A 15694-nucleotide genomic window follows, 5' to 3' on the forward strand; every position below is an offset into this window, starting at 1 on the left:
CACAGCCACCTTAACACACACCCGAAGAACAGACTCGTATAGAGTTATGACCATCTTGCTGGTGTAAGCTGAACTATTAGAATAACATTAGGGCCCAAGCACAAAGGCAGCCACAGAAATTTCTGTGGCTCTCTGTATTTGTTACAAGGTTATGGAGGCACTTAAGTGTGCGAGAGTGCATGCAGCAGGGTTTCAGCTGAGGGTGAAAGCTGCAGGGATCTTCATGTAAGTCCCGCCGATGCAAAAAAAAGAAAGCACTTGGAGAGTGTGTGAAGGTTTATGAGTCGTTCATGTTTCCATGCATGTGAAATGAGCATCTGAATACGAGTAATCAGGTGTGCTTGTCAGTGGCGTCGTGTGCTTTCATTGCCGAATATGGTGAAAGTTGGGGAGTTATGTATGTGGTTAGAATGAGACAATTTGAGGCGCAGCTTTGAGTTGGGTATATCGATCGTTCCTAGCATCAAACAGAGAAGGCAGCTGGGAGACGGCGGGAGGGCTCGGCGTTGTCGAAGCCCACTAGTGTACTTCCTCTTATATTGCGCTTTGTTCGTGCACTTCCCTCCAGCACCCCGCCCTGTCCCGCAGCACCACCTCCCCCATCTCCATCTCTCTCAGCAATGGCCACTGAGAGGGCAAGAGAGATTGGCAGAGGAGGGGAGGAGTGGAGGAGAGCGCAAAAGAGAGCACTTAGTCTGTAGGGCATTAATAAGCATAGCTCTCGGCGAGCAAGTGCTTCCTACACTCCCACACAAAATTCACACGCACAAACACACAAGCACATAGCCAGTCACTCGCACGCTCAGTGATGGTTGGCCACTTGCCAGCACCTCCCTGGGGCTGAAAAGAAGGGATGTGTAGTGCAGACTACTGCAGGAGCGTCTGTCTGAGGGAACGGCAGAGAGTGTGCAGAGCACTGTGCCACTGTGGGACAGTCCATTATCCATACCGCTCGGCCCGCATTTCAATGGTTCCTGCCAGAAAATGAAGAGCCAAAGCGTCAAGCAACAGGCAGAGGCTTCCTCTCAGGAGATTCATATGTGTCTGCACATTCACATATCCAAGTTGGCTGCATGATTCATATTCAGTCCGAGTGAGAGAGTTGATGTTGTTCCTGTTTTAATGACCTCCCCTGTCATTTGTCTTATCTCTAGCCACATGTAGATGTGGCATCCTTTTTTCTTGGCAAACACTCGACTGGGCTTAGATGGCCCGCTTGACCGACGTGAACAATAAGCTGCTGGCATGACCAGAAGCAGAACAACACAGCGATAAATTTTGCAAATAGTGGACCGTGCCCTCCGTGTCAGCCACGCTCACAGATGCCAATCCCTACACCGTGCTACGTCCACCTAACCCAGCATGCCTGCTGTCATCTTTAGCAAGTGACATGACCCAAGAGAAGGCCAACGGTCACAGCAAGTTACACAAAACAAGGCTGCAAAATAAAGACACAGTCTGGCACTGCAGAAAACAGGGAGAGAAAGAAACACACACACAAAAGGGTCAGAAGAGAAAGTGGGCACAAACAAGAGTGAGTCAGGAATTTATTTTGAGTGACTGAAGATGTAAACACTGAGCTACTATTTGCATTCAGTTTTATCCTTCAATCACGCAACCTAGAGCACTCAGTGCAAATGCAGCTTCTGTTCAGCTAAAACAAAAGGGGGAATAAAAAATAAAACCAAATTATCTGCTTTTTAGTTAAATGTGTGTTTGTTAAGTGTGTGTTAAGTGTCACTAACCAGCTGAGTTCACATGGATAATTAAATTCCACTAGAAATCTGAAGAAGAGCACAATTATGGCAAAAAAATAAAAATAAAAAATGCCTCACTGAAGCATCCTGTGCTGAATAAATGGTTCTATTTCAAAAGAAATGTTTTTTTCCGTTTGAATTCATCCCATGAAAGAGTTAACTACATGTCATGTCATGACAATATTGTTTTTGATTGCTCTCTTTTAGGGGAAATCTGTACTCCCTGTACTGCACATGCTCACTCGCTCCCTTGAGATGGTAAAACACTTTTGCGCTCATTGTCTGTTATGGAACACCGTCTACCACTTTTCAGAGCTGTGTGTCTTTCTCAGGGGAGCCGCCTTTGAATAGGTGATGTTTACTGGTTTTGGGGAGATAAAGAAAAAAAAAAAGGATTGCATTATGTTTAATAACTCCAGAAGCATCACGGATTTACCTTGAAACGCCAACACAGTGAAGGAATAAGAGTGCTCCAGACAGGATTTTGTATAAACTTCATCAAACATTTGCCTATTGGAAAGTGCTGGATTCTGTGTAATGTGCAATTACAAATTCTTTAGTGAATTACAGGTAAATGAGACAGCTTTTGTATTATTTACATAAGAAATTCCTATGGAAGTGATTCAAAACTGTATTTGACCAAAAAAAAAAAGGCTTTTGGAAACAGGATTATAGAGCTTATTGCAAAGAAAGATAAAAGGATAAGGGCAGCTTCTTAGGAGAGACAAAGAGACTTTGTTGGCTTCACCTCTAGGGAGCCATTTTAGCGTGAAGTGTCTGGAGAAGTATTTAATTTATTATTGATCTTCAGGTTCGATTAGACCGGTCCATTTGTACATTAAAGAGGCTATGACTGTCCTTCAAAACATCCAGTGTGACATACAAGACATTAAACTTAATCTATTTTTTGTTGGATAAATTTCCAGTCAAAGAACTGACATCTTATGAATATAGAGACAAATAATGGAAAAGTCATTCTGATTGTTGTCAGTAGTACTGTACTGGTTTGACTAGAGATTTTTTTTATAACAGACAATCCTATTTCCTCACACAGCGCACTATTGTGAGCAGGCCACATTTCTTATCTCAAATTTCTACCAGAGGTCATGTATTTCCAACCCTGAGTGCCGATTCTCCACTACCTGTCAACCAGGGAAACCAGAAATCTTCAGGAGCTCCAGTGAAAATGTGAAAGCATAAAGGTGCAATACACAACATTATGCCTGAAGGCCGTGTTTGTGTATATTAAGGTCTGACCTCCTCTTTCTTTAGACGGGCAGTTCCTTTTACTAATACTTGTCAGTCATGTTGATGAGCTGTCTACCTTGATATGTTGCCTTCCCTGGGGCTGATTAAGAGTGCCAGAACCAGAGCAGGTGAAGCAGATGTTGAAGACATCTCATGTACAATGAAAAAAAAAAATGCTTAGGGTCATCTTCATTTTGAAATCACAGCCTTCGTTTTCTGTACATTTGCTGCATAACACAACTTGCTGCTTTTTGCTGCCTTTATTTGCTCCAGATTTCCTTGCCATGCCTTAGAGACTGCTACTCAGTGTGCCTCAGGCCACGGCACACAAACAGCAAATTTTATACCATGTGTATCCTCCCCCACAAAACAACCTCATAGTTCCAGCTGTTACAAAGACTTATGGTTATGTTTTAATATTAACCGAACTCTTGCGGCTATGTAAAGAAATACATGGAAAATGTGTGACTGTGTCTTATTAAATGTGGCAGTAGTCTCTAACCTAGTAACCCTGGAAGCTTTCTAAAATTTGTTTGAAGTTGTTAAAGTGTGTAATTTACTCAACCCTTTTCCTAACAATAACCGACTAATTTTGGTGGCTTAACTTAACCGAACAGTAAATAAAGACTAAACTAAACGCAGGGTGAAAACCAAATGTAAAAATGTGCAGTCTCCTGGCTGAAAGGGGCATTTTTGCCTTCTAATATGAAAATGAAAGCATTTCTACATGCCAAAAACACTTACAAAGGTTGAGAGGCATGAATAAGCCTCCCCTGAAAATTGTGAAGTGACCTGAGCCTTGTTCTGCTGGAGCTTTCTTCCTGTTAAAAGGAGGTTTTCCTTCCCACTGTCACCAAATGCTTGCTCAAAGGGGGTCATTTGATTGTTGGGGGTTTACTCTGTATTATTGTAGGGTCTTTACCTTACAATGTAAAGCATCTTGAGGTGACTGCTGTTCTTATTTAACACTATATGAATAAAATTGAATTCGAATGAACAATTTTGACTCTTTGAAACCATGGCCGACAGAGTTCATGGTTTTTAATATAGAATGTTTTTAATATCTGTGGGTCAGATGTGGTATGGCAACAACAACTTGTGAGGCCTTTACACACTGGATGCATACATTCACGGGAATATTATGAATATGAACATAGTATTTAGTATACTGGTCTAAAATAAAATAATGATTAAAGGGAAAATGACTACATGTAGGTTAAATTCACTTTAGATACACTATAAATATATTGTGCTTTATATGTTTATTGTTTGGCCATTACATGCTTCATAAACCTGCGTCACCGGGCTCTACAGATTCCACAGAGGGATGGACAGTTAACAGACATCGGTCTTGTGGAGACATCCACTGTGGATCATTTAAAGATCTTTCTATAGACACTAGACAGCATTACATGTGATTAATATGAAAGGAACCCCATTAGAATCACTTCATTACACTGTATATCATCGGACAAACATAATCACACACATTTTCACATGTTAGAATTTTAATTAGACGTATTCCTCTCAGTAGTCCAAACATGCAGCACTTCATTAACATACCACACTGTTTCAGAATATCTGACATGCATTAAACATAGCTCCTAATGAATCTGGCCAAATTGGTGCCGGCTTGCTTTGATACATGAAAGATCTCTGAACATAACTATTCATAATCTCTGTTTTGTGTGCATGGGTATGTTATGTGTCTCTGAGTTGGACCATGATCTGCTACATGCGGATCTGAGCTCTGGTGAGACAGAGGCACTCTGTCAGCTCGCATCCCTTGCCCCCCTCCTCTCCTCACATTCACATGGAGGGGTGTTTGGAGGCCAAGCCATCTGCCCGCTCCTCACCCACTGTGGAATTCATCATTTATGGCACCTTAGATGACCGAACAGGCCAGGTAGCCACCAGAAAGCTAGATAGTCAGCCAGCCAGCTAGCTACTGTGCAAACAAGCATGTCAGCCAGCTTAGAATACATCCAGCCAAGTATTTGAGTTGCGGAAGCAGCTGAATACATTTGGAAGGGAGGGATTTCAGAAAGATAATCATTGTTTTTCTGTGAAAGGGGAGCAGAAGGCCAAGCAGAGGGTCTGACTGAGAGGGTAATGGGGCTAATAGGGCTGGTAAATGAAAAGCCAGATGATGATAGCTCTGCAGCTGATTCTATCTGCGCTCGTATGTAACCCTCCTTTATGTATGTGTGTGTGTGCAAAGGAAACACTGAGTGAGAGAGGAAGAAAATAGATGCCAGGAACTGAAGAGGAAGGAGTCGTACGAAGGCCAGAGACCTCCCCCTGGATTTGATGAATCCTTCACAGTTCTGAGAGCTCTATGAAACATTCATGATGGATGTCATTTCTTTCTATTTCTCTATCATTGTTTCCATCCCTTTATTTGCTTGACTCGCTGAGTCTGCCTATCAGATGGTAGCATGAATTTCTAAATTTACTTACCTGTGTGTATCTTTGGATTTTTATTCCTTAGGAGTCAATCAGATTTCCTTTTCTTACTGACTTCCAGAGATAGAATATGACCAATGAAAATTAATAATTCATCCATGCATTAACCTCACAAGTTATGAAGTGCAAAGCCTATATATATATATATATATATATATACATATATATATATATATACACATATATATATGCATATTCCCCTTCTCTCACTGTCTTACACACACCCAGGCACAAATGAAGAAGAGCGCAGATCTGACTGGGCTTTGCTTTGGATTGACTGAATTGTTTATGATTTATTTACTACACTACCGGAGATGGTTTATGATGTGAGGTTTCACACACATGCACACATACACAAACATCCACATTTAAGTGCACTGTCAACAAACAGGGGATCAGTCTCTGTCCCATCTGCTGAGTGTGCCAGTTTGCCGCAGGCATTAAGACACCTTCAGATGCTTCAAGCACACATGCACGCACACACACAGAGACTCACGCACAGCAGTCAGGAAAAAGTCACACCACAATAGCATTCGCTTCAAAACTGGAGCAGACAGCCCAGTAACAAAAGGCATAAATTACACCACCTTCCCATAGGAGACAATCCCGAATAAAGATGTAAATCCAATTCCATTGAGAGAATGTAGTTTTCAGTAAAAATGTTGCAATGACTTCCTCTAAATATTATCTCCTGAACTGTAGCTGCTTCTTGAGGAAGCCCTTTTTCTTTGATCTTGCTACTTTGCGACTTATTTTTAAAAGAAGACAGAGTATTTCTAAAAAGAATAATAATAATAATACAAAGAAGAAAAAAATGACACACTAAAAATGAAGTTGCTTCACCTCGAAAGACAACCTCATATAATCAGTCATTTCTGACTTTGCACCACTGCAATCCTGACAAACAAAAATCCACCGTTTGTACTCAAGCTGCATCAGATGGTACTGTAATGATTCGGAGGAAGGCCAGCTCAGGCTGCGTGGTGGTAATTGTGGCTGTTTCCTTGCCTTGATCTCATTCCAGCTCATATGCATCGACAGTGGCTCTAGCCTCGATCCCTGAGTCAAAATGGGATATGACAGCTCTGGTGCCATGACCTCTGTTCAACTGAGTATAATGGTATTAGTGTTAGCATTAGTGTGTTCCCATTAGTTTATTTAATATATGGATTTTTCTTTGAATGTACAAAAGTTGGCTCTCATTGTGTGATACTGAGATACTGAGCTAACCCCCCACTCACCGAACACTGTGGAAGCTCCCATTCTGTTTGATTAGTTCCAACCATCATCGTCTATTTACAGATTGATAAATTTACCTGGGTCTGACTGCTGTGTTCTAACATCTAACACGACATTTTCAAAAATTTTCTAAATTAGAAACATTTTCATGTCTTTGCTTCAGTCCATGTCCCAGTTCTGATAGGGTTTGGTTTTACAGACAACTTTAAAAAAAGTTAAACAAAACAAGTTACATCATTTAAAGTACTCATGAATATATACACTTGATCCAGAATTACTTTCTCAGTTAAAATCACTGATTTTGCTGTAAAACTGTAATGCTTTTTCACACAGGTTTGCAATTTCACATGCAAAGTCAGGGAGGAAGTTGCCATATATGGAACCTATTACTGGACTCTTAGGTTATTTCTTCTTACAGAAAGTTATGCTGTTACATCCATCCCTTTTGTTAAACAGTTTAAAATGAATAGGGATATGACATGTATGACATGTATATAATTTAAGGTGAGCAGTCTTCACCTTTGAAACTAATCTTACATCTTTCACCATCACCTTTTTCTTTCCCTGGGAAAAGCAGCAACTGTACATTTAGCTCACAGACACATTTTTGACAAACTGTGTGGAAACCATTGTGTGCTTGGTGATATCTGTTGAGCTGTTTGAAAAGCTGAATTTGAAGTTTCCCAGCACATAAACAAAACAAAAAATTATTTTCCCATAAAAGCTCGCTCATTTTCTGTAGCTAGCTAGATAGAGTACTGCAACCACAACTTTACGTCTAGACCATGAACATATTGCAAGGATGAAAAGAAAAAACAGATATGTTTACATTGCAGTAGGCCATGGGATGTCATTATTTCCTTAATACTGTGCAAGCATCCCTTTGCCGTTCAATAGTAATATTATTAACCTTTTTAACAGACCTTATTATACATTAACTAACATAACATTCACCCCTGATTAGAAACAACAAAATTAGACAGCACACTTAATTTGAACTCTGCTGTTGATGTAATATGAGCACCAGAGTCGCCGACTTAGCATTAATTCATTATTTAAGACTTTATAGAACAACTGTAGGAAGTCATGATACTGCATTTTCTTTTTAAGGCTTCTGAAAGGTTTTCCATAACAGAAAGTTTTCTTACTTATTAATCTTGCCTGTAACATGCTCAAAGCTCACCAGGTGATGTGCTGAGAGGGCTTATCAGCTGTTTAACAGGTCAGGCAGCAAGCTAGTTAAGCCCCTTAGCTTGTGACCACAAGCACCCCTGACGTGATGCGACTCCTGATACTGACATAGATAAAGCTTAGAACACTTACAACTGAGGACTACTTTAGACTTCTACAGGGAGTCTTCCAGAGCCTATGCCTAACCTACATGGGTGCTCAACACCATTATGTGTTAATTAGCTTGTTGCCGTGATTATTATTCCTTATACTGAGATGATGATTGTTTGTCTCTCATTGATCAGTTCAAAAACTGAAGAGAAAAATTAGCTGGAAATGCACAGGAGGAATGAACAGTACTGATCTGGCCAGTCACAATAGTTGAAGGCTGTGTTGACCAGATGTGTAGTTACATTTCTCTGGAGGTACATGTCAGGTTATTCTGTAGGTTACAGGGTAGGGTTTCAGAGGGGTTTACGGTTACGACGTAGCTGTGGTGTAGATTTTCCGCCCAAGCACAAATCCCCAGTACTACCTACACTGCAGGGCATGTCTGAATGTGCGTGTTTATGCATATGATGACAAGAAGGCAAGTTTGTTATCCATCTGTACCGTGTATGCATCGCTGCCCACTTAGTATTCTCAGGTGTTGTCTTTTATGCTGCATGTAGTTACAGAAGAAATAACAAGGGCGAGCTGGCAAAGAGCTGTAAATAATGCATGTGCTATTGAACTACATCTTGACACAGTTTAGAAAATTTACAGCTAACACACATGCAAGTGCATGTGTGTGAAATGGTGGGTGGTTGCAGGTAATGGTGTATGACACGGAACAGCTGACAGTGCAACAGGGTCCATAAAGGGTACCAACAGCAGAGCAGAGGCCACCGCTCCATCCTGCTGCAGAGCCTGCAAGCATACAGCCATTTAATTTACTTACTGCACTAATGCAATTATTGCCACGGCAATTTACAATGTCCAAGAGGGCTCTGTCTTTGTGTGTGTGTTTAATTAGTCATGTTGGAGCTGCTGCCTCTTGAGAGAGATGTTGTGTTCCTGGATCTGTTTAAGTGTGGGATGAGATAGCGGTGTGTCTCGGTGTGTTTGCTTGTGTGAATGCTTGTGCATGTGCTTTACAGTCTCTTGAACTGTACATCCTGTGTGTATTTCACTCTGTGTGCGCATACACAACACCATCTGCCTGTAGCCGTGGAGCTAAAATCTCTGATAGCCTCTTGTTCCCAATTCAGAAACAGCTGATCAGTCATCCAACTAGCTGGCTGGCAGCTACATCAAAGACAAAGTTGTCCCTGGTGAGTCACTCGTTATACACTCAGACACATCACCTGCAATAACACATTCACTTGTACAATATGATTTCAGTGCTGGTAGCAGAATGGCTTTAGTTATAGCAAAACTGCTCTGAAGTGAAGCCAAATGATGTTTAATGAGACAAAGAAGAAACTGAAGGATAAGATAAGAATTAGGACTGGAGTATGATCAAAGGTTGCTGACACTGTCTCAGTGTCACTTACAGTGAATTAAAACAAAATAATTTTTTGATTTTAAGGAATTGGACTCTGCCCAAACTTGTCCTCTGTCACATTTAAAGACAGTAGTAAAGTATCCGTGTCAGTTTTGCTGCTGGAAATATTCCCTTTGGCTTGGGCGAGGGTAGTGCCTGAGTAAAGAGAGCAGGGATCAAAACACAGTACAGCCATTCTCTAGCTCTGAATTCACTGTACGTGCTTTTATAAAATCCGTGCAAAGTGGTGCAATCAGAAAATACACAGACTCTAGTAGTCCTTTATTTTCTGGACATTTCTGCTCTCATAAAAGTTCAGGGCTGCAGTGGATATATGGGAATGGCTTAAAAGGGCTTAAATGAGCTCTTCTTTTGTCTTCCTGTATGGTGAAAGCTGTAATGTTTAAAGATTGTTCAAGTTCATGCACCAGTCATAATTATTTGATAAGGCATATCGTTAAAAAAAAAGTTTTGCTGTTTTTGGTCACTTATCTCCTCTAAAGAAAAAACAAACTGAGCCATAAACTGATCTTTGGTTTTGGAGAATTGAAGCTTTTCTTTTTATAAGGTTAACTGTCAATATTTAGAATGCCACGTGTCAACATGAAGTGCAAAAGAAACCTTAGGAGGAGGAGCAAAATGTCTAGATGAGTGAAAAACCAAACTGAAAAATGTTCATGTGAATTAGATCATTTTCCCATCTATTTTTGGCCGGTTTCTCCCTACTTAGAAGCATCTGTCCATGCAGAAAACTTAAGCCACCTAGGCTAATACCTTTCCACTGTCTTGTGCATGAATTTGGCAAGCTAACCCTGTCTGGCCATTAATGAAATGTGACATCCAGATTGGGAAAGTTAGACTAGTATCTCACTGTTAGCTCTCAGCCTAAACTGAGCAGAGCCCTGCTCTAGTCAGAGGCATATTATTAGACCCTATATTACCCAAGTCTACCAGCTTGCAGTAGAGACTTACCTCGCCCACACCACGCTAAATAAATCTCCCAGACGCCCGGGCTGTTAATAATGCCTGATATGACAGCTTGGCCTGTGCATTTCAGAGTGACCTAATAACCCGGAAGCTGACTTGTGTGTTTATATTCATGTGTGTGTATGTCTTGTGAGTATTTGACATTTAGGTTGGGGGTCTTGACATTAGGGGAAAGGGCAGGCACCTGTCTCCGGCCCTAAGAGAGGTCACTTTCCCAGGGTATGGGAACAACTGTGACTCAGCAGCTCTGCTGCAGAGGGCAGTTATATTAGCAACACAAATCATACCCAGGGGAAAGGATCATCTGATGATTTTTTTCCCTCATTGGCACTTACTGTACTTTGTATGGGGAAGTGAGTGTGGGCATTGATTCTTAACAAAATATATTTTTCTTTCCAACTTGAGAAGATCAATAGCTTTTCATACTCTCAACAAATGGAGACTGCAATTGGTGTGCTATTCAGTGCCCACTTTCCAGAAGAACTTCATTGAAAAGCTAGATGGATGGATGGACATGAGCAGTGACTCAGTGGTGACATGAATTTAAGCCAACCAGTGTGGTGACATCTGTTAGAAAGAGAAACCTTCTAATCAGCTTTTGTGGATCAACAGCAAATGGTTAAACATGGTTAGCATATGGATAAACAGTGTGTGTGTGTGTGTGTGTGTGTGTGTGTGTGTGTGTGTGTGTGCTTGTGTGTGCATCAGTACTTTCAACCACATTTGGCAGAGTCTATTGCAAGGCTTTGGTCTTGTCATTAAAAAAACAAGCAGAGTTTGATTTAATAACACAAATATTACGTTTGCTGTACTTGTCCTAATGTCACTAGCTTTATAAAACTTCCTTTGTGAGAGATGTGGGTGTGGGTACCATTTTGTTTTGTGTTATATTTTTAAGTTTTCAGGTGCTTTTCAAAAGAAATAGTTATCACAGTGATTTTAATAGTGCTATAACAGTGATTAGGTCTTTTGAAGGCAGCAGTCATGAATATTCATCCCAGTATACTGACCTGGATAAGTGTGAATATGATTGTATATTTACTGCTTAAAAAAAAAGAAGCAAAACAAAAACATTCATATGTCAAGGACAATAAGCAGCAAGTCATGAATGCATTCTTTACGAGCAAATTAACTTCATTACAGAAGCATCTTTGTGCTTATGTTTGATCTAGTTTGCATGTGTATTTATAAGTCTATGGAAATTTTATAACAAGTGATAATTAGTTGACTCACATTTGAGCATGCAATAATGGTGCTGTGGAAAAAAACTAGTAAACTGGGTTATGTGCTATAAGAGTGTGCTTTGACCTATATTCAGCTGTGTTGAGTGTTTAATAGAGCAACTCTTCCCAAACACTTGTATGTTGAAATGCTTATTATGCCACTGGTATGGGCCTGTTCCTCCATCTCTGTCTTGTTCTCAGTGCAGTGTGATTTAGTTTTGTCATTTTACTTTTGAAATTCAGTGTGTCCAAGACAGCCAAGATAGATTGCTCTGAATGGAAGTCTGTGCTTGCAGAACCCATTCCAATTGAGCCTGGCTGCCACACCCACAGCTGCTGCTCGGGGCCAGTGCGAGAACAGCAGGACAGAGTAGAGCGGTGGTGAACTATGGCTGCACGGGGCCAGACTGAGAATATAGGTCATTCAGCCCCTTGGATGAAAGACGCATAGCACTGACTGCCGGGGTGGAAGCAGGGTGGAGATGGAGTAAATATAGAGATGCTTCCAAATGCTCAGCATAGGCATTTTAGATGACCACAGGGAGTGAAAGAAAAAGGGCATGTGCAGGGTATTGGAAGACGGGAGGATGGAGGATGAGAATATAGGAGATTTAGTGTAGGGAGAGGCATGGGTGGAGTATGTGCTGTGGGTAAAAGAGATTCAGAGAAAGCGGAGTGCGTTCAGTGTCTGTGGGAAATAGTATCGACTTCTGGTTCTTACTGATGAAGGAGAAATACAGAATGCAAGCAGCCTTCCTCGGTGCAGCTGCGGCTAGCACACAATATCATCCTCTGTTCGCCTGTGGCTGGTGGTGATTGAGGGGCAAGCATAAAGATCACACTCACAGTGCACATATCCTTTTGTTTTCTTCATGAGTTCAGATGGATGAGCAGCCTTACATTGTTTGTTGTATTGTAATCCCAGTGACACTATTCATATATGACCCAAATCAACAGTGCAATTTGTCTAATGTGTCAAATTACAGTTTTTCTGGAGGAATTTTGGTCGTATGCAAAGGGTTTTTTTTGCCTACACAGAGGCAAAGCTCTGTCTCTAAGGGAAACAAGTATTTGGATCTAAACTGAACCAAAGTACAGGTATAAAACCTTCCAGAGTGCAATCCAGACTTTACAAGTTAGTCTTTGTCTGTCAAAAAGTGTTGTTCTTAAATGAGATCAAACTAAATCTAAAACATGGTTTATTTCTAGTATTAAAACATTTTTGGATGGTTCATATTTACAGACCATTTACATGATAGAGGACATATTGTGCTCATTTTGCATGCTTCACATTTTAAAAATAATCCTCACTTATTTTATACTGGGTCTTGGTCATTTTAGATCCCTTTTTCTTTTCCCTCCTTCTTGCTTGCAGCTGGGAAACAAAAGATCTGAACAGCAGGTGTGTAGCGCTGCTACAGAGCTGTGCACCTGAGATGACTATATTAGGGATATCCCATCTCTATGACATTATTAAGGCTGGACAAAAACATGGAAAACTGAGCCTTTAGAACAGCCTGAAGCATGAGCTTCTTCTGTTAGGGATCACCCTGTACCTATGCTGACCTCATTATTTGAAACGCTGGTCATTGTTAATATGACCATCTACCAGTGTGTTTATATACATACATGATAGAAAAATATAATACTTTATAAGGTAGTCCAGATTGTTAGTCTGGAAAAAAGAAAAATGAGCTGTGGTAGCAAATGGAGAGATGAGAAGACCACATTTTCACTGAAATATGGATCCACAAAGTCATATAAAGCCAAATGGAAAAACTCATAAAAATGCCGACATTTACCAGGTATTTTCGCGGAGGATGACAGAAAGGATATGAGAGGATGAGAGAGGAAGGCCACATCAAGATCAAGACACTGCAGCAGGTTATATACAGACCATATACAAAGAGGTAATAAAAGAATCTGTCCGTTCATTTTTCTGCGTTCATTCAAAGGCGACAGAGGTTACCAGCTACCCCAAAGTGGCAAAACTCTGAGGTCTGATGCTCAAAGTTTACAAACCAAGCAATCCCAAATGATCACAGCCTCTCTAGGTCATTAGTACAAGGAGTAGGTATTTTCTGCAGAGCTGTGTCATGCACTCACATAATTGTAAGGTGAAACCACAACTAAATGGATGAAATATATACTACTTACTAAGTATATTAAGACAGGTTAAACCTTTCAGATTACCGAGTGTTATTTTTTAAACAAACCCACAGTATGTGAGATTTTCAATCTCACTCTCAAGTTGTCACATGCTGACTCTCTGTCTGGGCCTGTAAGCAACACATTGCAATGCACTAGGTTCACTTTTTGCTTAATTTTTCAGTGCACAGGTTAGTCAACAGGAGTTTGCTAATATCTGAAATAGACGTGATGAGTCACGCAGCCGACATTACTGTCGTGGGAACCCACTAAAACAAAGCTTCTGCTGCCACAACTAAATTAGATTTTCATCTTTGTTGGACCCGCAAACACTTTGGTTTTTAAGTGAGTTTGCTCCTGTCACCTTGATTTATCCAATATTTCATGCTGGATTCCTATTGGTGGTTTGTTGGTGTAGGTTGTAGCGGCAGATGGTCATCTTAAAGGTCTGATCTTTGATTACAAAACCTAGAACAGCCCAGTCACACAGCTTATCCAGCTTAACATACTGTCAGCTGATGTCTTTTCTTTGGCAGGGATATCATTGCCTGGAAGCAGTTTTGTAGCTTCTTTTTGATGAAAATTTCCACATATAAATCAAAAACCTCACTGAAGTGACAATGCTAGGGCCAGAAAAATCAGCTATCCATCCATCAATTTTCTTAGACACCATTTCAGGGTCATGGGAGGGCTGGAGCCTATCCCAGCTGTCAGTGGGTGAGAGGCCATGGTAAATACCACCAGAGGTAAAAGCATAGATATATGTTCTGTTATTTAGGGGAACAGCACTCAGAGGAAGTAGCTGCGCTTAGAAGACGAACATTTAAGAAAGTTTTGTGTGTGAGAAACAGTGAAAATGCAGTCCACCTCAAAGTCTTGTGAAGAGAATTCTTGCTTGTTACTTTGTATGTCTGGCTCTCCCAGCAGCGCTCTGCTCCACTCGAGGTCAAACTTAGGCATGCACTCATGATAAGTGGGCTTTTGTTAGGACAAATTCTTCAAGAGGTGCTTGTCAAAATGTCTGGTTCTAAAGGCAATGGCTAATATATGTGCATAACCAAAGAGAAGGCACTGCAATCATTCACCAACTGTACGTGCGCAGTTTCCTTATTAAAACATAATTATGCTCATTATTCAATCAAATTAGTACCCCTCCATTGCCCGTTGTCTATTAGTCCCATAAGATAAAGTTTGAAACGTAAATGTGGGACTGGGATAAAGCGTGGTTATTATTTTTCCCATGATAGTCAATCATTCTGTTATTAGGCAGCACTTGTCCTCAACACATCATCCCTCCTCCTGCATCCAAAGCCGGTTTGTTAGATGGGCAAAACAAAGAGATTTCTATCAGTCCTTAGCTCAGTCCTCCACCCCTGCAACCCCAAAGAGATAATGATGATCATTTGCCTACCTTAAAGACAAAGAAAAATGACTGAGAAAAAAATTGCATGTGCTCTGACCTTATCATTTAAATGGTGACACAATTATACTCACAGTTATACAAACTGAATAACTGAGTGAGGTTTTTTTATAGACAGAAAAAGGGTCTAAGAAAGGAATACATCTTAGCCAAATGACACCCAATTATGTGAACAGTGAAGGCTGTTACAATGGGGTTGGGGATGACGGAGAAGGGTGGGGCGACTTTGTGACGGATAGAGAAAGAGCAGTGAGGACAGGCCGGTGACTTGAGCATGGATATGCGCAATTTTGAGGGGGAAACGAAGGTATGAGTCCATGGTGAGAGGTTAAGAAAGGGTCTGTCTAGGAAAGACTTAATGTGAAGGGTCATTGCTGAGCGGGGAGCAGTGCCTGCTGACACAGACAGACTGTCTGAGAGTTTAAGTAGCCTCAGAGACTTTGCTGCTGGTTTAGGCGACAGTCGGAGATAGCAGAGGCAGACAGGGAGAACTCTTTCCAACCCCCACATC

The sequence above is a fragment of the Pelmatolapia mariae genome, linkage group LG1 (assembly GCF_036321145.2).
Source record: "Pelmatolapia mariae isolate MD_Pm_ZW linkage group LG1, Pm_UMD_F_2, whole genome shotgun sequence".
In the NCBI taxonomy this organism is placed as follows: domain Eukaryota; kingdom Metazoa; phylum Chordata; class Actinopteri; order Cichliformes; family Cichlidae; genus Pelmatolapia; species Pelmatolapia mariae.